At 48.3% G+C, this 20,401-nt stretch overlaps 12 non-coding genes across 12 annotated transcripts; all 12 read left to right on the forward strand.

Annotated features, from left to right (window-relative positions):
* Positions 1-77: 77 nt before the first annotated feature.
* TRNAV-AAC (transfer RNA valine (anticodon AAC)) lies at positions 78-150 on the forward strand. The gene has a single exon. It is a non-coding gene; the product is annotated as a tRNA-Val (tRNA).
* Positions 151-1,486: 1,336 nt separating this feature from the next.
* On the forward strand, positions 1,487-1,558 carry TRNAP-UGG (transfer RNA proline (anticodon UGG)). Its single transcript has one exon. It is a non-coding gene; the product is annotated as a tRNA-Pro (tRNA).
* A 2,038-nt stretch (positions 1,559-3,596) lies between these two features.
* Positions 3,597-3,669, forward strand: TRNAV-AAC (transfer RNA valine (anticodon AAC)). The gene has a single exon. It is a non-coding gene; the product is annotated as a tRNA-Val (tRNA).
* Positions 3,670-5,503: 1,834 nt separating this feature from the next.
* Positions 5,504-5,576, forward strand: TRNAV-UAC (transfer RNA valine (anticodon UAC)). The gene has a single exon. It is a non-coding gene; the product is annotated as a tRNA-Val (tRNA).
* A 1,521-nt stretch (positions 5,577-7,097) lies between these two features.
* On the forward strand, positions 7,098-7,170 carry TRNAV-AAC (transfer RNA valine (anticodon AAC)). Its single transcript has one exon. It is a non-coding gene; the product is annotated as a tRNA-Val (tRNA).
* A 1,834-nt stretch (positions 7,171-9,004) lies between these two features.
* TRNAV-UAC (transfer RNA valine (anticodon UAC)) lies at positions 9,005-9,077 on the forward strand. Its single transcript has one exon. It is a non-coding gene; the product is annotated as a tRNA-Val (tRNA).
* Positions 9,078-10,598: 1,521 nt separating this feature from the next.
* TRNAV-AAC (transfer RNA valine (anticodon AAC)) lies at positions 10,599-10,671 on the forward strand. Its single transcript has one exon. It is a non-coding gene; the product is annotated as a tRNA-Val (tRNA).
* Positions 10,672-12,505: 1,834 nt separating this feature from the next.
* Positions 12,506-12,578, forward strand: TRNAV-UAC (transfer RNA valine (anticodon UAC)). Its single transcript has one exon. It is a non-coding gene; the product is annotated as a tRNA-Val (tRNA).
* Positions 12,579-15,511: 2,933 nt separating this feature from the next.
* TRNAP-UGG (transfer RNA proline (anticodon UGG)) lies at positions 15,512-15,583 on the forward strand. Its single transcript has one exon. It is a non-coding gene; the product is annotated as a tRNA-Pro (tRNA).
* A 444-nt stretch (positions 15,584-16,027) lies between these two features.
* TRNAV-UAC (transfer RNA valine (anticodon UAC)) lies at positions 16,028-16,100 on the forward strand. The gene has a single exon. It is a non-coding gene; the product is annotated as a tRNA-Val (tRNA).
* Positions 16,101-17,621: 1,521 nt separating this feature from the next.
* On the forward strand, positions 17,622-17,694 carry TRNAV-AAC (transfer RNA valine (anticodon AAC)). Its single transcript has one exon. It is a non-coding gene; the product is annotated as a tRNA-Val (tRNA).
* Positions 17,695-19,528: 1,834 nt separating this feature from the next.
* On the forward strand, positions 19,529-19,601 carry TRNAV-UAC (transfer RNA valine (anticodon UAC)). Its single transcript has one exon. It is a non-coding gene; the product is annotated as a tRNA-Val (tRNA).
* The last annotated feature ends 800 nt before the right edge of the window (positions 19,602-20,401 follow it).

The following is a 20,401-nucleotide window of genomic DNA, read 5'->3' on the forward strand; positions in this document are numbered from 1 at the left end:
AACTGCTGATCAAGTATAGAGGCAATCGGGCAAACATATGAGGGGAATTTTGCTCCTTCAGTCAAGCCCTCATGCTTGTTTCTGTAGTGTAGTGGTTATCACGTTCGCCTAACACGCGAAAGGTCCCCGGTTCGAGACCGGGCAGAAACAATGGGCAGTGTCTGCTTTTGTGTTTGCTCCCTAAAAGCTTAGTCTCACTCAGGGATGGCCTTTAAAAACTTGTGACCTGTGTAAAACTTGTATTACTATTGCAGGCCGGTAAAAAGTTATCTGCATCTTTGCGTAGTCGTGCATGTGCCTGGTTTCTTATTCTGTTTTTTACTTTTTTTTTTCTTGGCCATGTTATATTGTGGGGCCTTTAAACCTGTCACCTTGATAGGAACATTGCAAGCGGCAGCATCGACAAGTGCAGACTGAGGAGTCAGACCTAAACACAGACTCAGCTGTCAGGATGGCCGAGTGGTCTAAGGCGGCAGCCTCAAGAGAGCTTGATCTTCAGTTAAGCTAAGCATCCTGGTTTGCTCATGTAGTTGTGGGTTCAAATCGCACTTCTGATAGGTCTATTTTCTGCCCTTAAATCTTCCTCTGCTTGCACAGCCAGCTCCCCACAACACTATCTTTGCAAGCTGCTGTAGCATATGAAAAGAAATCCACCAACCCTCCGGCTGGGCCCTCAATCAGCATTCCATGTATTTCTGGAAGGGGCATCTCAGTCACGCCTTCTGTTAGAGCTGCACCTTATCACTGTAACTACCATGCTGGTTTCTACTTAAGCAGTTGATTCCATTGTTTGAAGTGAGGCTCTCCTGCCACTTTTGGGCAGAGAAGGCACTGCCCCTGCAACAACAACAGGCAGACAAGCTCAACCTGGGTTTCCTGGTTAGGTGGGCGGAGCAGAATGGCAATGGTCCCTCCTTGTGACTTGAAATTAACATGAAGAAGACAGAGAGGCAGCTGGGAGTAGGCAGTACCCATGCACCCCTGAACACTGTCTTGCGATTTTCACCCAATTCTGAAATGAGTCGGGAGGAAAGGAGGTGATTTTCCTATCGAAGGCCATTCTGGGAATTCAGCCACCCCGCGTCTCCCAGGTGAGTGTTTCAGGCCTGTGAGGCACTCATATAAATCTCGCCTGATCGAGCACTGAGCGAGCAAGTGTGCTTGAATACAAGAGGCATGCTCCTCTGGCTCAGGCGCAAGAGATGGCAGGCCCTTCAGTGCTTCTGGTCTGGAAGTCTACGGTGCAAGGGCCCAGGTCCTGCGGAGGCGTACAACTACCAGAAAGGGTCTGCTTTTCTCATCAGCGCCACAGTTCAGCTTGCTAGCATAGGGCTTCTTGACTACATCTTGCCTTGCTAGAGGCAAAAAAAAAACCCTTGGCACAAAACATCAATTGCTATGGCACGCTTAGAAGGAGAGTCTCCAAGTGGCCCTGCTTTTTCACAAAGACACTTCAGAAGATGTTTGAAAGGGTTTTGCAGCAGCAGGCTCGTTGGTCTAGGGGTATGATTCTCGCTTTGGGTGTGAGAGGTCCCGGGTTCAAATCCCGGACGAGCCCGTGCCTTCATAGGTTCGATCTGTTTTTAAACAGGAGTATTTCTGCTTTCCACTCTTGTAAGATGCCATGGTGGAATGCATTGCATGCTTTCTACTGGTGTCGAGGCAGTTCGGCATGATGAAGGAGTGCGGGATTTCTTTCTAACTGCTTTTTTGTGTTGGAGCAGCACTTCTCGTTGGAACATGAAATGCACAGTGCTTCTCCAAAGTAATTGCAGGGCTGGTTTTGAAATCACCTCTTGGAATGAAAGTGATCCCAGTTCCTTTCTTCCAAAGGAAGAGATCCTGTCAGAAAGGCTCAGCTTTGAGCGTCATGAATATTGTCCCTTAGTCCTTGCATTCCAGTCCAAAGCATAGCCACATAAAGAAAGCAGGTGTGTCTGTTTCCAGTGCAGTGGTTCCAGTCCAATGCATAGCCACATGAAGCAAGTAAGCAGGCATGTCTGTTTCTATAGTGTAGTGGTTATCATGTTCGCCTTACACGCGAAAGGTCCCTGGTTCGAGGCCAGGCAGAAACAGCAAGTTGCTGTGCTTTATCACATTATTTGCATTTACCACCTCACCTGACAGGTAAATTGAAATTAAAGAGGCTGTGTCTATCCCTCACCATCGTGAGGTACTACGCTCCAAGGGCATCGGTCTCAACTCACCAAGAGAAGACGATACACCTTACGGCAGTCAGTTGCTCCCTTTTTGACCTTTCCATTGAAGCCTGGGCCTACTGTGGTCAAGCCAGCCAAGGAAGGAAGGTATGAGAGCGAAAATGGCTTTCCTACCTTCACCAAGAACATACACCTTGAGCAAAGAAAGGGCCAGACTTACAAGGCCCTATCGCCACCGGCACATCATCTTTAGTGACGCCCCGGTGGCACTATGTACTGTGCCGTATTTACAAGACGCCGTTCAACCACGTTTTGTGGCTTAACACCACCTTGTAAATACGGCCCCTTCACACGCAGCCCTTTCCCTGGAAGGGGCGTGCAATGGGCGTTGCTCTGGGTGGGCCACTGCAACACCATAGCATTTTGATGCTGCTCCAGTTTTACGAGTTTTTGTAAATCTGTGGCAGCGCCAAAATCCAAGCGCCATACAATGGGTGTCGTTATAGTGGAGAAACGAGCAGAAATGTTTTCATTTCTCCTCATTTTTGCTCTTTCTATGTGTGCTGCACGAACATATCGCCACTGAAGATTTCTGTTGTGCAGGAAGGTGTGCCTTCCTGAACAAAAACAATTTCCCCCTCCACGCAGCCATCCTTGTACCATGGCGCAAGGATGGCTGCGTTGGTGCTCGGCAGCTAATTTAGAGCTGGCGCAGAGGGAAGCACAGGGGTGCGCTGTATTCTACTAAATACGGCGCTTCCCTGCATTTTGAAAATGACTGAGTGCGAGGCTGCCAAATTTGGCAGAGCGTCTCACTCAGTCATCCTCTTGTAATTATGGGCCAAAAGGTCTAAAGGATAGAGGCGTTTTATGTCATGTTCGATGACGACCATGGAAATGACTCTAGTCATATTGCAGAAGAGAGAACCATGTGCATTTTCTTGCCTTGCGATGTATTCGCCCACTCTCTGCCCTCAACCCTAGGAGCAGGGTCTGAGCAGTGGTGCTTCTGTGCCCTCGCTCGTTGGTGTCCGGGTCCAAATCCCCAACACACCCTTTTTAGCAGAAAACACACAAATTTTACTCAAAATACACAAAGCTTGAAGATTCCTCATTCCACTCAAAGCATTGTTGTGCAAAATATTTTTAGCCTCAGGAGAAAAAAAGGATCACCATGCCTTGGCTTCCTTCCTGCTTGCTTTCAGTGTGCTCTGTGTGATGCTTTCACAGGCTCTGGTTTCAGGCATTTAGGCATCAGATATTTGTCTCTACCCGCAGCTGTGACTTTTCAGTACATCTGAGTGTACGCTTGCTGGCTGACAACGCTGCAATTTTCACACTTACTCCTCGCTTTGCGAGCAACTGCTGATCAAGTATAGAGGCAATCGGGCAAACATATGAGGGGAATTTTGCTCCTTCAGTCAAGCCCTCATGCTTGTTTCTGTAGTGTAGTGGTTATCACGTTCGCCTAACACGCGAAAGGTCCCCGGTTTGAGACCGGGCAGAAACAATGGGCAGTGTCTGCTTTTGTGTTTGCTCCCTAAAAGCTTAGTCTCACTCAGGGATGGCCTTTAAAAACTTGTGACCTGTGTAAAACTTGTATTACTATTGCAGGCCGGTAAAAAGTTATCTGCATCTTTGCGTAGTCGTGCATGTGCCTGGTTTCTTATTCTGTTTTTTACTTTTTTTTTTCTTGGCCATGTTATATTGTGGGGCCTTTAAACCTGTCACCTTGATAGGAACATTGCAAGCGGCAGCATCGACAAGTGCAGACTGAGGAGTCAGACCTAAACACAGACTCAGCTGTCAGGATGGCCGAGTGGTCTAAGGCGGCAGCCTCAAGAGAGCTTGATCTTCAGTTAAGCTAAGCATCCTGGTTTGCTCATGTAGTTGTGGGTTCATATCGCACTTCTGATAGGTCTATTTTCTGCCCTTAAATCTTCCTCTGCTTGCACAGCCAGCTCCCCACAACACTATCTTTGCAAGCTGCTGTAGCATATGAAAAGAAATCCACCAACCCTCCGGCTGGGCCCTCAATCAGCATTCCATGTATTTCTGGAAGGGGCATCTCAGTCACGCCTTCTGTTAGAGCTGCACCTTATCACTGTAACTACCATGCTGGTTTCTACTTAAGCAGTTGATTCCATTGTTTGAAGTGAGGCTCTCCTGCCTCTTTTGGGCAGAGAAGGCACTGCCCCTGCAACAACAACAGGCAGACAAGCTCAACCTGGGTTTCCTGGTTAGGTGGGCGGAGCAGAATGGCAATGGTCCCTCCTTGTGACTTGAAATTAACATGAAGAAGACAGAGAGGCAGCTGGGAGTAGGCAGTACCCATGCACCCCTGAACACTGTCTTGCGATTTTCACCCAATTCTGAAATGAGTCGGGAGGAAAGGAGGTGATTTTCCTATCGAAGGCCATTCTGGGAATTCAGCCACCCCGCGTCTCCCAGGTGAGTGTTTCAGGCCTGTGAGGCACTCATATAAATCTCGCCTGATCGAGCCTGATCAAGCACTGAGCGAGCAAGTGTGCTTGAATACAAGAGGCATGCTCCTCTGGCTCAGGCGCAAGAGATGGCAGGCCCTTCAGTGCTTCTGGTCTGGAAGTCTAAGGGCCCAGGTCCTGCGGAGGCGTACAACTACCAGAAAGGGTCTGCTTTTCTCATCAGCGCCACAGTTCAGCTTGCTAGCATAGGGCTTCTTGACTACCTCTTGCCTTGCTAGAGGCAAAAAAAAAACCCTTGGCTCAAAACATCAATTGCTATGGCACGCTTAGAAGGAGAGTCTCCAAGTGGCCCTGCTTTTTCACAAAGACACTTCAGAAGATGTTTGAAAGGCTTTTGCAGCAGCAGGCTCGTTGGTCTAGGGGTATGATTCTCGCTTTGGGTGTGAGAGGTCCCGCGTGCCTTCATAGGTTCGATCTGTTTTTAAACAGGAGTATTTCTGCTTTCCACTCTTGTAAGATGCCATGGTGGAATGCATTGCATGCTTTCTACTGGTGTCGAGGCAGTTCGGCATGATGAAGGAGTGCGGGATTTCTTTCTAACTGCTTTTTTGTGTTGGAGCAGCACTTCTCGTTGGAACATGAAATGCACAGTGCTTCTCCAAAGTAATTGCAGGGCTGGTTTTGAAATCACCTCTTGGAATGAAAGTGATCCCAGTTCCTTTCTTCCAAAGGAAGAGATCCTGTCAGAAAGGCTCAGCTTTGAGCGTCATGAATATTGTCCCTTAGTCCTTGCATTCCAGTCCAAAGCATAGCCACATAAAGAAAGCAGGTGTGTCTGTTTCCAGTGCAGTGGTTCCAGTCCAATGCATAGCCACATGAAGCAAGTAAGCAGGCATGTCTGTTTCTATAGTGTAGTGGTTATCACGTTCGCCTTACACGCGAAAGGTCCCTGGTTCGAGGCCAGGCAGAAACAGCAAGTTGCTGTGCTTTATCACATTATTTGCATTTACCACCTCACCTGACAGGTAAATTGAAATTAAAGAGGCTGTGTCTATCCCTCACCATCGTGAGGTACTACGCTCCAAGGGCATCGGTCTCAACTCACCAAGAGAAGACGATACACCTTACGGCAGTCAGTTGCTCCCTTTTTGACCTTTCCATTGAAGCCTGGGCCTACTGTGGTCAAGCCAGCCAAGGAAGGAAGGTATGAGAGCGAAAATGGCTTTCCTACCTTCACCAAGAACATACACCTTGAGCAAAGAAAGGGCCAGACTTACAAGGCCCTATCGCCACCGGCACATCATCTTTAGTGACGCCCCGGTGGCACTATGTACTGTGCCGTATTTACAAGACGCCGTTCAACCACGTTTTGTGGCTTAACACCACCTTGTAAATACGGCCCCTTCACACGCAGCCCTTTCCCTGGAAGGGGCGTGCAATGGGCGTTGCTCTGGGTGGGCCACTGCAACACCATAGCATTTTGATGCTGCTCCAGTTTTACGAGTTTTTGTAAATCTGTGGCAGCGCCAAAATCCAAGCGCCATACAATGGGTGTCGTTATAGTGGAGAAACGAGCAGAAATGTTTTCATTTCTCCTCATTTTTGCTCTTTCTATGTGTGCTGCACGAACATATCGCCACTGAAGATTTCTGTTGTGCAGGAAGGTGTGCCTTCCTGAACAAAAACAATTTCCCCCTCCACGCAGCCATCCTTGTACCATGGCGCAAGGATGGCTGCGTTGGTGCTCGGCAGCTAATTTAGAGCTGGCGCAGAGGGAAGCACAGGGGTGCGCTGTATTCTACTAAATACGGCGCTTCCCTGCATTTTGAAAATGACTGAGTGCGAGGCTGCCAAATTTGGCAGAGCGTCTCACTCAGTCATCCTCTTGTAATTATGGGCCAAAAGGTCTAAAGGATAGAGGCGTTTTATGTCATGTTCGATGACGACCATGGAAATGACTCTAGTCATATTGCAGAAGAGAGAACCATGTGCATTTTCTTGCCTTGCGATGTATTCGCCCACTCTCTGCCCTCAACCCTAGGAGCAGGGTCTGAGCAGTGGTGCTTCTGTGCCCTCGCTCGTTGGTGTCCGGGTCCAAATCCCCAACACACCCTTTTTAGCAGAAAACACACAAATTTTACTCAAAATACACAAAGCTTGAAGATTCCTCATTCCACTCAAAGCATTGTTGTGCAAAATATTTTTAGCCTCAGGAGAAAAAAAGGATCACCATGCCTTGGCTTCCTTCCTGCTTGCTTTCAGTGTGCTCTGTGTGATGCTTTCACAGGCTCTGGTTTCAGGCATTTAGGCATCAGATATTTGTCTCTACCCGCAGCTGTGACTTTTCAGTACATCTGAGTGTACGCTTGCTGGCTGACAACGCTGCAATTTTCACACTTACTCCTCGCTTTGCGAGCAACTGCTGATCAAGTATAGAGGCAATCGGGCAAACATATGAGGGGAATTTTGCTCCTTCAGTCAAGCCCTCATGCTTGTTTCTGTAGTGTAGTGGTTATCACGTTCGCCTAACACGCGAAAGGTCCCCGGTTCGAGACCGGGCAGAAACAATGGGCAGTGTCTGCTTTTGTGTTTGCTCCCTAAAAGCTTAGTCTCACTCAGGGATGGCCTTTAAAAACTTGTGACCTGTGTAAAACTTGTATTACTATTGCAGGCCGGTAAAAAGTTATCTGCATCTTTGCGTAGTCGTGCATGTGCCTGGTTTCTTATTCTGTTTTTTACTTTTTTTTTTCTTGGCCATGTTATATTGTGGGGCCTTTAAACCTGTCACCTTGATAGGAACATTGCAAGCGGCAGCATCGACAAGTGCAGACTGAGGAGTCAGACCTAAACACAGACTCAGCTGTCAGGATGGCCGAGTCGTCTAAGGCGGCAGCCTCAAGAGAGCTTGATCTTCAGTTAAGCTAAGCATCCTGGTTTGCTCATGTAGTTGTGGGTTCATATCGCACTTCTGATAGGTCTATTTTCTGCCCTTAAATCTTCCTCTGCTTGCACAGCCAGCTCCCCACAACACTATCTTTGCAAGCTGCTGTAGCATATGAAAAGAAATCCACCAACCCTCCGGCTGGGCCCTCAATCAGCATTCCATGTATTTCTGGAAGGGGCATCTCAGTCACGCCTTCTGTTAGAGCTGCACCTTATCACTGTAACTACCATGCTGGTTTCTACTTAAGCAGTTGATTCCATTGTTTGAAGTGAGGCTCTCCTGCCACTTTTGGGCAGAGAAGGCACTGCCCCTGCAACAACAACAGGCAGACAAGCTCAACCTGGGTTTCCTGGTTAGGTGGGCGGAGCAGAATGGCAATGGTCCCTCCTTGTGACTTGAAATTAACATGAAGAAGACAGAGAGGCAGCTGGGAGTAGGCAGTACCCATGCACCCCTGAACACTGTCTTGCGATTTTCACCCAATTCTGAAATGAGTCGGGAGGAAAGGAGGTGATTTTCCTATCGAAGGCCATTCTGGGAATTCAGCCACCCCGCGTCTCCCAGGTGAGTGTTTCAGGCCTGTGAGGCACTCATATAAATCTCGCCTGATCGAGCCTGATCAAGCACTGAGCGAGCAAGTGTGCTTGAATACAAGAGGCATGCTCCTCTGGCTCAGGCGCAAGAGATGGCAGGCCCTTCAGTGCTTCTGGTCTGGAAGTCTAAGGGCCCAGGTCCTGCGGAGGCGTACAACTACCAGAAAGGGTCTGCTTTTCTCATCAGCGCCACAGTTCAGCTTGCTAGCATAGGGCTTCCTGACTACCTCTTGCCTTGCTAGAGGCAAAAAAAAAACCCTTGGCACAAAACATCAATTGCTATGGCACGCTTAGAAGGAGAGTCTCCAAGTGGCCCTGCTTTTTCACAAAGACACTTCAGAAGATGTTTGAAAGGCTTTTGCAGCAGCAGGCTCGTTGGTCTAGGGGTATGATTCTCGCTTTGGGTGTGAGAGGTCGCGCGTGCCTTCATAGGTTCGATCTGTTTTTAAACAGGAGTATTTCTGCTTTCCACTCTTGTAAGATGCCATGGTGGAATGCATTGCATGCTTTCTACTGGTGTCGAGGCAGTTCGGCATGATGAAGGAGTGCGGGATTTCTTTCTAACTGCTTTTTTGTGTTGGAGCAGCACTTCTCGTTGGAACATGAAATGCACAGTGCTTCTCCAAAGTAATTGCAGGGCTGGTTTTGAAATCACCTCTTGGAATGAAAGTGATCCCAGTTCCTTTCTTCCAAAGGAAGAGATCCTGTCAGAAAGGCTCAGCTTTGAGCGTCATGAATATTGTCCCTTAGTCCTTGCATTCCAGTCCAAAGCATAGCCACATAAAGAAAGCAGGTGTGTCTGTTTCCAGTGCAGTGGTTCCAGTCCAATGCATAGCCACATGAAGCAAGTAAGCAGGCATGTCTGTTTCTATAGTGTAGTGGTTATCACGTTCGCCTTACACGCGAAAGGTCCCTGGTTCGAGGCCAGGCAGAAACAGCAAGTTGCTGTGCTTTATCACATTATTTGCATTTACCACCTCACCTGACAGGTAAATTGAAATTAAAGAGGCTGTGTCTATCCCTCACCATCGTGAGGTACTACGCTCCAAGGGCATCGGTCTCAACTCACCAAGAGAAGACGATACACCTTACGGCAGTCAGTTGCTCCCTTTTTGACCTTTCCATTGAAGCCTGGGCCTACTGTGGTCAAGCCAGCCAAGGAAGGAAGGTATGAGAGCGAAAATGGCTTTCCTACCTTCACCAAGAACATACACCTTGAGCAAAGAAAGGGCCAGACTTACAAGGCCCTATCGCCACCGGCACATCATCTTTAGTGACGCCCCGGTGGCACTATGTACTGTGCCGTATTTACAAGACGCCGTTCAACCACGTTTTGTGGCTTAACACCACCTTGTAAATACGGCCCCTTCACACGCAGCCCTTTCCCTGGAAGGGGCGTGCAATGGGCGTTGCTCTGGGTGGGCCACTGCAACACCATAGCATTTTGATGCTGCTCCAGTTTTACGAGTTTTTGTAAATCTGTGGCAGCGCCAAAATCCAAGCGCCATACAATGGGTGTCGTTATAGTGGAGAAACGAGCAGAAATGTTTTCATTTCTCCTCATTTTTGCTCTTTCTATGTGTGCTGCACGAACATATCGCCACTGAAGATTTCTGTTGTGCAGGAAGGTGTGCCTTCCTGAACAAAAACAATTTCCCCCTCCACGCAGCCATCCTTGTACCATGGCGCAAGGATGGCTGCGTTGGTGCTCGGCAGCTAATTTAGAGCTGGCGCAGAGGGAAGCACAGGGGTGCGCTGTATTCTACTAAATACGGCGCTTCCCTGCATTTTGAAAATGACTGAGTGCGAGGCTGCCAAATTTGGCAGAGCGTCTCACTCAGTCATCCTCTTGTAATTATGGGCCAAAAGGTCTAAAGGATAGAGGCGTTTTATGTCATGTTCGATGACGACCATGGAAATGACTCTAGTCATATTGCAGAAGAGAGAACCATGTGCATTTTCTTGCCTTGCGATGTATTCGCCCACTCTCTGCCCTCAACCCTAGGAGCAGGGTCTGAGCAGTGGTGCTTCTGTGCCCTCGCTCGTTGGTGTCCGGGTCCAAATCCCCAACACACCCTTTTTAGCAGAAAACACACAAATTTTACTCAAAATACACAAAGCTTGAAGATTCCTCATTCCACTCAAAGCATTGTTGTGCAAAATATTTTTAGCCTCAGGAGAAAAAAAGGATCACCATGCCTTGGCTTCCTTCCTGCTTGCTTTCAGTGTGCTCTGTGTGATGCTTTCACAGGCTCTGGTTTCAGGCATTTAGGCATCAGATATTTGTCTCTACCCGCAGCTGTGACTTTTCAGTACATCTGAGTGTACGCTTGCTGGCTGACAACGCTGCAATTTTCACACTTACTCCTCGCTTTGCGAGCAACTGCTGATCAAGTATAGAGGCAATCGGGCAAACATATGAGGGGAATTTTGCTCCTTCAGTCAAGCCCTCGTGCTTGTTTCTGTAGTGTAGTGGTTATCACGTTCGCCTAACACGCGCAAGGTCCCCGGTTCGAGACCGGGCAGAAACAATGGGCAGTGTCTGCTTTTGTGTTTGCTCCCTAAAAGCTTAGTCTCACTCAGGGATGGCCTTTAAAAACTTGTGACCTGTGTAAAACTTGTATTACTATTGCAGGCCGGTAAAAAGTTATCTGCATCTTTGCGTAGTCGTGCATGTGCCTGGTTTCTTATTCTGTTTTTTACTTTTTTTTTTCTTGGCCATGTTATATTGTGGGGCCTTTAAACCTGTCACCTTGATAGGAACATTGCAAGCGGCAGCATCGACAAGTGCAGACTGAGGAGTCAGACCTAAACACAGACTCAGCTGTCAGGATGGCCGAGTGGTCTAAGGCGGCAGCCTCAAGAGAGCTTGATCTTCAGTTAAGCTAAGCATCCTGGTTTGCTCATGTAGTTGTGGGTTCATATCGCACTTCTCATAGGTCTATTTTCTGCCCTTAAATCTTCCTCTGCTTGCACAGCCAGCTCCCCACAACACTATCTTTGCAAGCTGCTGTAGCATATGAAAAGAAATCCACCAACCCTCCGGCTGGGCCCTCAATCAGCATTCCATGTATTTCTGGAAGGGGCATCTCAGTCACGCCTTCTGTTAGAGCTGCACCTTATCACTGTAACTACCATGCTGGTTTCTACTTAAGCAGTTGATTCCATTGTTTGAAGTGAGGCTCTCCTGCCACTTTTGGGCAGAGAAGGCACTGCCCCTGCAACAACAACAGGCAGACAAGCTCAACCTGGGTTTCCTGGTTAGGTGGGCGGAGCAGAATGGCAATGGTCCCTCCTTGTGACTTGAAATTAACATGAAGAAGACAGAGAGGCAGCTGGGAGTAGGCAGTACCCATGCACCCCTGAACACTGTCTTGCGATTTTCACCCAATTCTGAAATGAGTCGGGAGGAAAGGAGGTGATTTTCCTATCGAAGGCCATTCTGGGAATTCAGCCACCCCGCGTCTCCCAGGTGAGTGTTTCAGGCCTGTGAGGCACTCATATAAATCTCGCCTGATCGAGCCTGATCAAGCACTGAGCGAGCAAGTGTGCTTGAATACAAGAGGCATGCTCCTCTGGCTCAGGCGCAAGAGATGGCAGGCCCTTCAGTGCTTCTGGTCTGGAAGTCTAAGGGCCCAGGTCCTGCGGAGGCGTACAACTACCAGAAAGGGTCTGCTTTTCTCATCAGCGCCACAGTTCAGCTTGCTAGCATAGGGCTTCTTGACTACCTCTTGCCTTGCTAGAGGCAAAAAAAAAACCCTTGGCACAAAACATCAATTGCTATGGCACGCTTAGAAGGAGAGTCTCCAAGTGGCCCTGCTTTTTCACAAAGACACTTCAGAAGATGTTTGAAAGGCTTTTGCAGCAGCAGGCTCGTTGGTCTAGGGGTATGATTCTCGCTTTGGGTGTGAGAGGTCCCGCGTGCCTTCATAGGTTCGATCTGTTTTTAAACAGGAGTATTTCTGCTTTCCACTCTTGTAAGATGCCATGGTGGAATGCATTGCATGCTTTCTACTGGTGTCGAGGCAGTTCGGCATGATGAAGGAGTGCGGGATTTCTTTCTAACTGCTTTTTTGTGTTGGAGCAGCACTTCTCGTTGGAACATGAAATGCACAGTGCTTCTCCAAAGTAATTGCAGGGCTGGTTTTGAAATCACCTCTTGGAATGAAAGTGATCCCAGTTCCTTTCTTCCAAAGGAAGAGATCCTGTCAGAAAGGCTCAGCTTTGAGCGTCATGAATATTGTCCCTTAGTCCTTGCATTCCAGTCCAAAGCATAGCCACATAAAGAAAGCAGGTGTGTCTGTTTCCAGTGCAGTGGTTCCAGTCCAATGCATAGCCACATGAAGCAAGTAAGCAGGCATGTCTGTTTCTATAGTGTAGTGGTTATCACGTTCGCCTTACACGCGAAAGGTCCCTGGTTCGAGGCCAGGCAGAAACAGCAAGTTGCTGTGATTTATCACATTATTTGCATTTACCACCTCACCTGACAGGTAAATTGAAATTAAAGAGGCTGTGTCTATCCCTCACCATCGTGAGGTACTACGCTCCAAGGGCATCGGTCTCAACTCACCAAGAGAAGACGATACACCTTACGGCAGTCAGTTGCTCCCTTTTTGACCTTTCCATTGAAGCCTGGGCCTACTGTGGTCAAGCCAGCCAAGGAAGGAAGGTATGAGAGCGAAAATGGCTTTCCTACCTTCACCAAGAACATACACCTTGAGCAAAGAAAGGGCCAGACTTACAAGGCCCTATCGCCACCGGCACATCATCTTTAGTGACGCCCCGGTGGCACTATGTACTGTGCCGTATTTACAAGACGCCGTTCAACCACGTTTTGTGGCTTAACACCACCTTGTAAATACGGCCCCTTCACACGCAGCCCTTTCCCTGGAAGGGGCGTGCAATGGGCGTTGCTCTGGGTGGGCCACTGCAACACCATAGCATTTTGATGCTGCTCCAGTTTTACGAGTTTTTGTAAATCTGTGGCAGCGCCAAAATCCAAGCGCCATACAATGGGTGTCGTTATAGTGGAGAAACGAGCAGAAATGTTTTCATTTCTCCTCATTTTTGCTCTTTCTATGTGTGCTGCACGAACATATCGCCACTGAAGATTTCTGTTGTGCAGGAAGGTGTGCCTTCCTGAACAAAAACAATTTCCCCCTCCACGCAGCCATCCTTGTACCATGGCGCAAGGATGGCTGCGTTGGTGCTCGGCAGCTAATTTAGAGCTGGCGCAGAGGGAAGCACAGGGGTGCGCTGTATTCTACTAAATACGGCGCTTCCCTGCATTTTGAAAATGACTGAGTGCGAGGCTGCCAAATTTGGCAGAGCGTCTCACTCAGTCATCCTCTTGTAATTATGGGCCAAAAGGTCTAAAGGATAGAGGCGTTTTATGTCATGTTCGATGACGACCATGGAAATGACTCTAGTCATATTGCAGAAGAGAGAACCATGTGCATTTTCTTGCCTTGCGATGTATTCGCCCACTCTCTGCCCTCAACCCTAGGAGCAGGGTCTGAGCAGTGGTGCTTCTGTGCCCTCGCTCGTTGGTGTCCGGGTCCAAATCCCCAACACACCCTTTTTAGCAGAAAACACACAAATTTTACTCAAAATACACAAAGCTTGAAGATTCCTCATTCCACTCAAAGCATTGTTGTGCAAAATATTTTTAGCCTCAGGAGAAAAAAAGGATCACCATGCCTTGGCTTCCTTCCTGCTTGCTTTCAGTGTGCTCTGTGTGATGCTTTCACAGGCTCTGGTTTCAGGCATTTAGGCATCAGATATTTGTCTCTACCCGCAGCTGTGACTTTTCAGTACATCTGAGTGTACGCTTGCTGGCTGACAACGCTGCAATTTTCACACTTACTCCTCGCTTTGCGAGCAACTGCTGATCAAGTATAGAGGCAATCGGGCAAACATATGAGGGGAATTTTGCTCCTTCAGTCAAGCCCTCATGCTTGTTTCTGTAGTGTAGTGGTTATCACGTTCGCCTAACACGTGAAAGGTCCCAGGTTCGAGACCGGGCAGAAACAATGGGCAGTGTCTGCTTTTGTGTTTGCTCCCTAAAAGCTTAGTCTCACTCAGGGATGGCCTTTAAAAACTTGTGACCTGTGTAAAACTTGTATTACTATTGCAGGCCGGTAAAAAGTTATCTGCATCTTTGCGTAGTCGTGCATGTGCCTGGTTTCTTATTCTGTTTTTTACTTTTTTTTTTCTTGGCCATGTTATATTGTGGGGCCTTTAAACCTGTCACCTTGATAGGAACATTGCAAGCGGCAGCATCGACAAGTGCAGACTGAGGAGTCAGACCTAAACACAGACTCAGCTGTCAGGATGGCCGAGTGGTCTAAGGCGGCAGCCTCAAGAGAGCTTGATCTTCAGTTAAGCTAAGCATCCTGGTTTGCTCATGTAGTTGTGGGTTCATATCGCACTTCTCATAGGTCTATTTTCTGCCCTTAAATCTTCCTCTGCTTGCACAGCCAGCTCCCCACAACACTATCTTTGCAAGCTGCTGTAGCATATGAAAAGAAATCCACCAACCCTCCGGCTGGGCCCTCAATCAGCATTCCATGTATTTCTGGAAGGGGCATCTCAGTCACGCCTTCTGTTAGAGCTGCACCTTATCACTGTAACTACCATGCTGGTTTCTACTTAAGCAGTTGATTCCATTGTTTGAAGTGAGGCTCTCCTGCCACTTTTGGGCAGAGAAGGCACTGCCCCTGCAACAACAACAGGCAGACAAGCTCAACCTGGGTTTCCTGGTTAGGTGGGCGGAGCAGAATGGCAATGGTCCCTCCTTGTGACTTGAAATTAACATGAAGAAGACAGAGAGGCAGCTGGGAGTAGGCAGTACCCATGCACCCCTGAACACTGTCTTGCGATTTTCACCCAATTCTGAAATGAGTCGGGAGGAAAGGAGGTGATTTTCCTATCGAAGGCCATTCTGGGAATTCAGCCACCCCGCGTCTCCCAGGTGAGTGTTTCAGGCCTGTGAGGCACTCATATAAATCTCGCCTGATCGAGCCTGATCAAGCACTGAGCGAGCAAGTGTGCTTGAATACAAGAGGCATGCTCCTCTGGCTCAGGCGCAAGAGATGGCAGGCCCTTCAGTGCTTCTGGTCTGGAAGTCTAAGGGCCCAGGTCCTGCGGAGGCGTACAACTACCAGAAAGGGTCTGCTTTTCTCATCAGCGCCACAGTTCAGCTTGCTAGCATAGGGCTTCTTGACTACCTCTTGCCTTGCTAGAGGCAAAAAAAAAACCCTTGGCACAAAACATCAATTGCTATGGCACGCTTAGAAGGAGAGTCTCCAAGTGGCCCTGCTTTTTCACAAAGACACTTCAGAAGATGTTTGAAAGGCTTTTGCAGCAGCAGGCTCGTTGGTCTAGGGGTATGATTCTCGCTTTGGGTGTGAGAGGTCCCGGGTTCAAATCCCGGACGAGCCCGTGCCTTCATAGGTTCGATCTGTTTTTAAACAGGAGTATTTCTGCTTTCCACTCTTGTAAGATGCCATGGTGGAATGCATTGCATGCTTTCTACTGGTGTCGAGGCAGTTCGGCATGATGAAGGAGTGCGGGATTTCTTTCTAACTGCTTTTTTGTGTTGGAGCAGCACTTCTCGTTGGAACATGAAATGCACAGTGCTTCTCCAAAGTAATTGCAGGGCTGGTTTTGAAATCACCTCTTGGAATGAAAGTGATCCCAGTTCCTTTCTTCCAAAGGAAGAGATCCTGTCAGAAAGGCTCAGCTTTGAGCGTCATGAATATTGTCCCTTAGTCCTTGCATTCCAGTCCAAAGCATAGCCACATAAAGAAAGCAGGTGTGTCTGTTTCCAGTGCAGTGGTTCCAGTCCAATGCATAGCCACATGAAGCAAGTAAGCAGGCATGTCTGTTTCTATAGTGTAGTGGTTATCACGTTCGCCTTACACGCGAAAGGTCCCTGGTTCGAGGCCAGGCAGAAACAGCAAGTTGCTGTGCTTTATCACATTATTTGCATTTACCACCTCACCTGACAGGTAAATTGAAATTAAAGAGGCTGTGTCTATCCCTCACCATCGTGAGGTACTACGCTCCAAGGGCATCGGTCTCAACTCACCAAGAGAAGACGATACACCTTACGGCAGTCAGTTGCTCCCTTTTTGACCTTTCCATTGAAGCCTGGGCCTACTGTGGTCAAGCCAGCCAAGGAAGGAAGGTATGAGAGCGAAAATGGCTTTCCTACCTTCACCAAGAACATACACCTTGAGCAAAGAAAGGGCCAGACTTACAAGGCCCTATCGCCACCGGCACATCATCTTTAGTGACGCCCCGGTGGCACTATGTACTGTGCCGTATTTACAAGACGCCGTTCAACCACGTTTTGTGGCTTAACACCACCTTGTAAATACGGCCCCTTCACACGCAGCCCTTTCCCTGGAAGGGGCGTGCAATGGGCGTTGCTCTGGGTGGGCCACTGCAACACCATAGCATTTTGATGCTGCTCCAGTTTTACGAGTTTTTGTAAATCTGTGGCAGCGCCAAAATCCAAGCGCCATACAATGGGTGTCGTTATAGTGGAGAAACGAGCAGAAATGTTTTCATTTCTCCTCATTTTTGCTCTTTCTATGTGTGCTGCACGAACATATCGCCACTGAAGATTTCTGTTGTGCAGGAAGGTGTGCCTTCCTGAACAAAAACAATTTCCCCCTCCACGCAGCCATCCTTGTACCATGGCGCAAGGATGGCTGCGTTGGTGCTCGGCAGCTAATTTAGAGCTGGCGCAGAGGGAAGCACAGGGGTGCGCTGTATTCTACTAAATACGGCGCTTCCCTGCATTTTGAAAATGACTGAGTGCGAGGCTGCCAAATTTGGCAGAGCGTCTCACTCAGTCATCCTCTTGTAATTATGGGCCAAAAGGTCTAAAGGATAGAGGCGTTTTATGTCATGTTCGATGACGACCATGGAAATGACTCTAGTCATATTGCAGAAGAGAGAACCATGTGCATTTTCTTGCCTTGCGATGTATTCGCCCACTCTCTGCCCTCAACCCTAGGAGCAGGGTCTGAGCAGTGGTGCTTCTGTGCCCTCGCTCGTTGGTGTCCGGGTCCAAATCCCCAACACACCCTTTTTAGCAGAAAACACACAAAGTTTACTCAAAATACACAAAGCTTGAAGACTCCTCATTCCACTCAAAGCATTGTTGTGCAAAATATTTTTAGCCTCAGGAGAAAAAAAGGATCACCATGCCTTGGCTTCCTTCCTGCTTGCTTTCAGTGTGCTCTGTGTGATGCTTTCACAGGCTCTGGTTTCAGGCATTTAGGCATCAGATATTTGTCTCTACCCGCAGCTGTGACTTTTCAGTACATCTGAGTGTACGCTTGCTGGCTGACAACGCTGCAATTTTCACACTTACTCCTCGCTTTGCGAGCAACTGCTGATCAAGTATAGAGGCAATCGGGCAAACATATGAGGGGAATTTTGCTCCTTCAGTCAAGCCCTCATGCTTGTTTCTGTAGTGTAGTGGTTATCACGTTCGCCTAACACGCGAAAGGTCCCCGGTTCGAGACCGGGCAGAAACAATGGGCAGTGTCTGCTTTTGTGTTTGCTCCCTAAAAGCTTAGTCTCACTCAGGGATGGCCTTTAAAAACTTGTGACCTGTGTAAAACTTGTATTACTATTGCAGGCCGGTAAAAAGTTATCTGCATCTTTGCGTAGTCGTGCATGTGCCTGGTTTCTTATTCTGTTTTTTACTTTTTTTTTTCTTGGCCATGTTATATTGTGGGGCCTTTAAACCTGTCACCTTGATAGGAACATTGCAAGCGGCAGCATCGACAAGTGCAGACTGAGGAGTCAGACCTAAACACAGACTCAGCTGTCAGGATGGCCGAGTGGTCTAAGGCGGCAGCCTCAAGAGAGCTTGATCTTCAGTTAAGCTAAGCATCCTGGTTTGCTCATGTAGTTGTGGGTTCATATCGCACTTCTCATAGGTCTATTTTCTGCCCTTAAATCTTCCTCTGCTTGCACAGCCAGCTCCCCACAACACTATCTTTGCAAGCTGCTGTAGCATATGAAAAGAAATCCACCAACCCTCCGGCTGGGCCCTCAATCAGCATTCCATGTATTTCTGGAAGGGGCATCTCAGTCACGCCTTCTGTTAGAGCTGCACCTTATCACTGTAACTACCATGCTGGTTTCTACTTAAGCAGTTGATTCCATTGTTTGAAGTGAGGCTCTCCTGCCACTTTTGGGCAGAGAAGGCACTGCCCCTGCAACAACAACAGGCAGACAAGCTCAACCTGGGTTTCCTGGTTAGGTGGGCGGAGCAGAATGGCAATGGTCCCTCCTTGTGACTTGAAATTAACATGAAGAAGACAGAGAGGCAGCTGGGAGTAGGCAGTACCCATGCACCCCTGAACACTGTCTTGCGATTTTCACCCAATTCTGAAATGAGTCGGGAGGAAAGGAGGTGATTTTCCTATCGAAGGCCATTCTGGGAATTCAGCCACCCCGCGTCTCCCAGGTGAGTGTTTCAGGCCTGTGAGGCACTCATATAAATCTCGCCTGATCGAGCCTGATCAAGCACTGAGCGAGCAAGTGTGCTTGAATACAAGAGGCATGCTCCTCTGGCTCAGGCGCAAGAGATGGCAGGCCCTTCAGTGCTTCTGGTCTGGAAGTCTAAGGGCCCAGGTCCTGCGGAGGCGTACAACTACCAGAAAGGGTCTGCTTTTCTCATCAGCGCCACAGTTCAGCTTGCTAGCATAGGGCTTCTTGACTACCTCTTGCCTTGCTAGAGGCAAAAAAAAAACCCTTGGCACAAAACATCAATTGCTATGGCACGCTTAGAAGGAGAGTCTCCAAGTGGCCCTGCTTTTTCACAAAGACACTTCAGAAGATGTTTGAAAGGCTTTTGCAGCAGCAGGCTCGTTGGTCTAGGGGTATGATTCTCGCTTTGGGTGTGAGAGGTCCCGCGTGCCTTCATAGGTTCGATCTGTTTTTAAACAGGAGTATTTCTGCTTTCCACTCTTGTAAGATGCCATGGTGGAATGCATTGCATGCTTTCTACTGGTGTCGAGGCAGTTCGGCATGATGAAGGAGTGCGGGATTTCTTTCTAACTGCTTTTTTGTGTTGGAGCAGCACTTCTCGTTGGAACATGAAATGCACAGTGCTTCTCCAAAGTAATTGCAGGGCTGGTTTTGAAATCACCTCTTGGAATGAAAGTGATCCCAGTTCCTTTCTTCCAAAGGAAGAGATCCTGTCAGAAAGGCTCAGCTTTGAGCGTCATGAATATTGTCCCTTAGTCCTTGCATTCCAGTCCAAAGCATAGCCACATAAAGAAAGCAGGTGTGTCTGTTTCCAGTGCAGTGGTTCCAGTCCAATGCATAGCCACATGAAGCAAGTAAGCAGGCATGTCTGTTTCTATAGTGTAGTGGTTATCACGTTCGCCTTACACGCGAAAGGTCCCTGGTTCGAGGCCAGGCAGAAACAGCAAGTTGCTGTGATTTATCACATTATTTGCATTTACCACCTCACCTGACAGGTAAATTGAAATTAAAGAGGCTGTGTCTATCCCTCACCATCGTGAGGTACTACGCTCCAAGGGCATCGGTCTCAACTCACCAAGAGAAGACGATACACCTTACGGCAGTCAGTTGCTCCCTTTTTGACCTTTCCATTGAAGCCTGGGCCTACTGTGGTCAAGCCAGCCAAGGAAGGAAGGTATGAGAGCGAAAATGGCTTTCCTACCTTCACCAAGAACATACACCTTGAGCAAAGAAAGGGCCAGACTTACAAGGCCCTATCGCCACCGGCACATCATCTTTAGTGACGCCCCGGTGGCACTATGTACTGTGCCGTATTTACAAGACGCCGTTCAACCACGTTTTGTGGCTTAACACCACCTTGTAAATACGGCCCCTTCACACGCAGCCCTTTCCCTGGAAGGGGCGTGCAATGGGCGTTGCTCTGGGTGGGCCACTGCAACACCATAGCATTTTGATGCTGCTCCAGTTTTACGAGTTTTTGTAAATCTGTGGCAGCGCCAAAATCCAAGCGCCATACAATGGGTGTCGTTATAGTGGAGAAACGAGCAGAAATGTTTTCATTTCTCCTCATTTTTGCTCTTTCTATGTGTGCTGCACGAACATATCGCCACTGAAGATTTCTGTTGTGCAGGAAGGTGTGCCTTCCTGAACAAAAACAATTTCCCCCTCCACGCAGCCATCCTTGTACCATGGCGCAAGGATGGCTGCGTTGGTGCTCGGCAGCTAATTTAGAGCTGGCGCAGA

This window comes from Pleurodeles waltl, unplaced genomic scaffold (assembly GCF_031143425.1).
Source record: "Pleurodeles waltl isolate 20211129_DDA unplaced genomic scaffold, aPleWal1.hap1.20221129 scaffold_91, whole genome shotgun sequence".
Lineage (NCBI taxonomy): Eukaryota > Metazoa > Chordata > Amphibia > Caudata > Salamandridae > Pleurodeles > Pleurodeles waltl.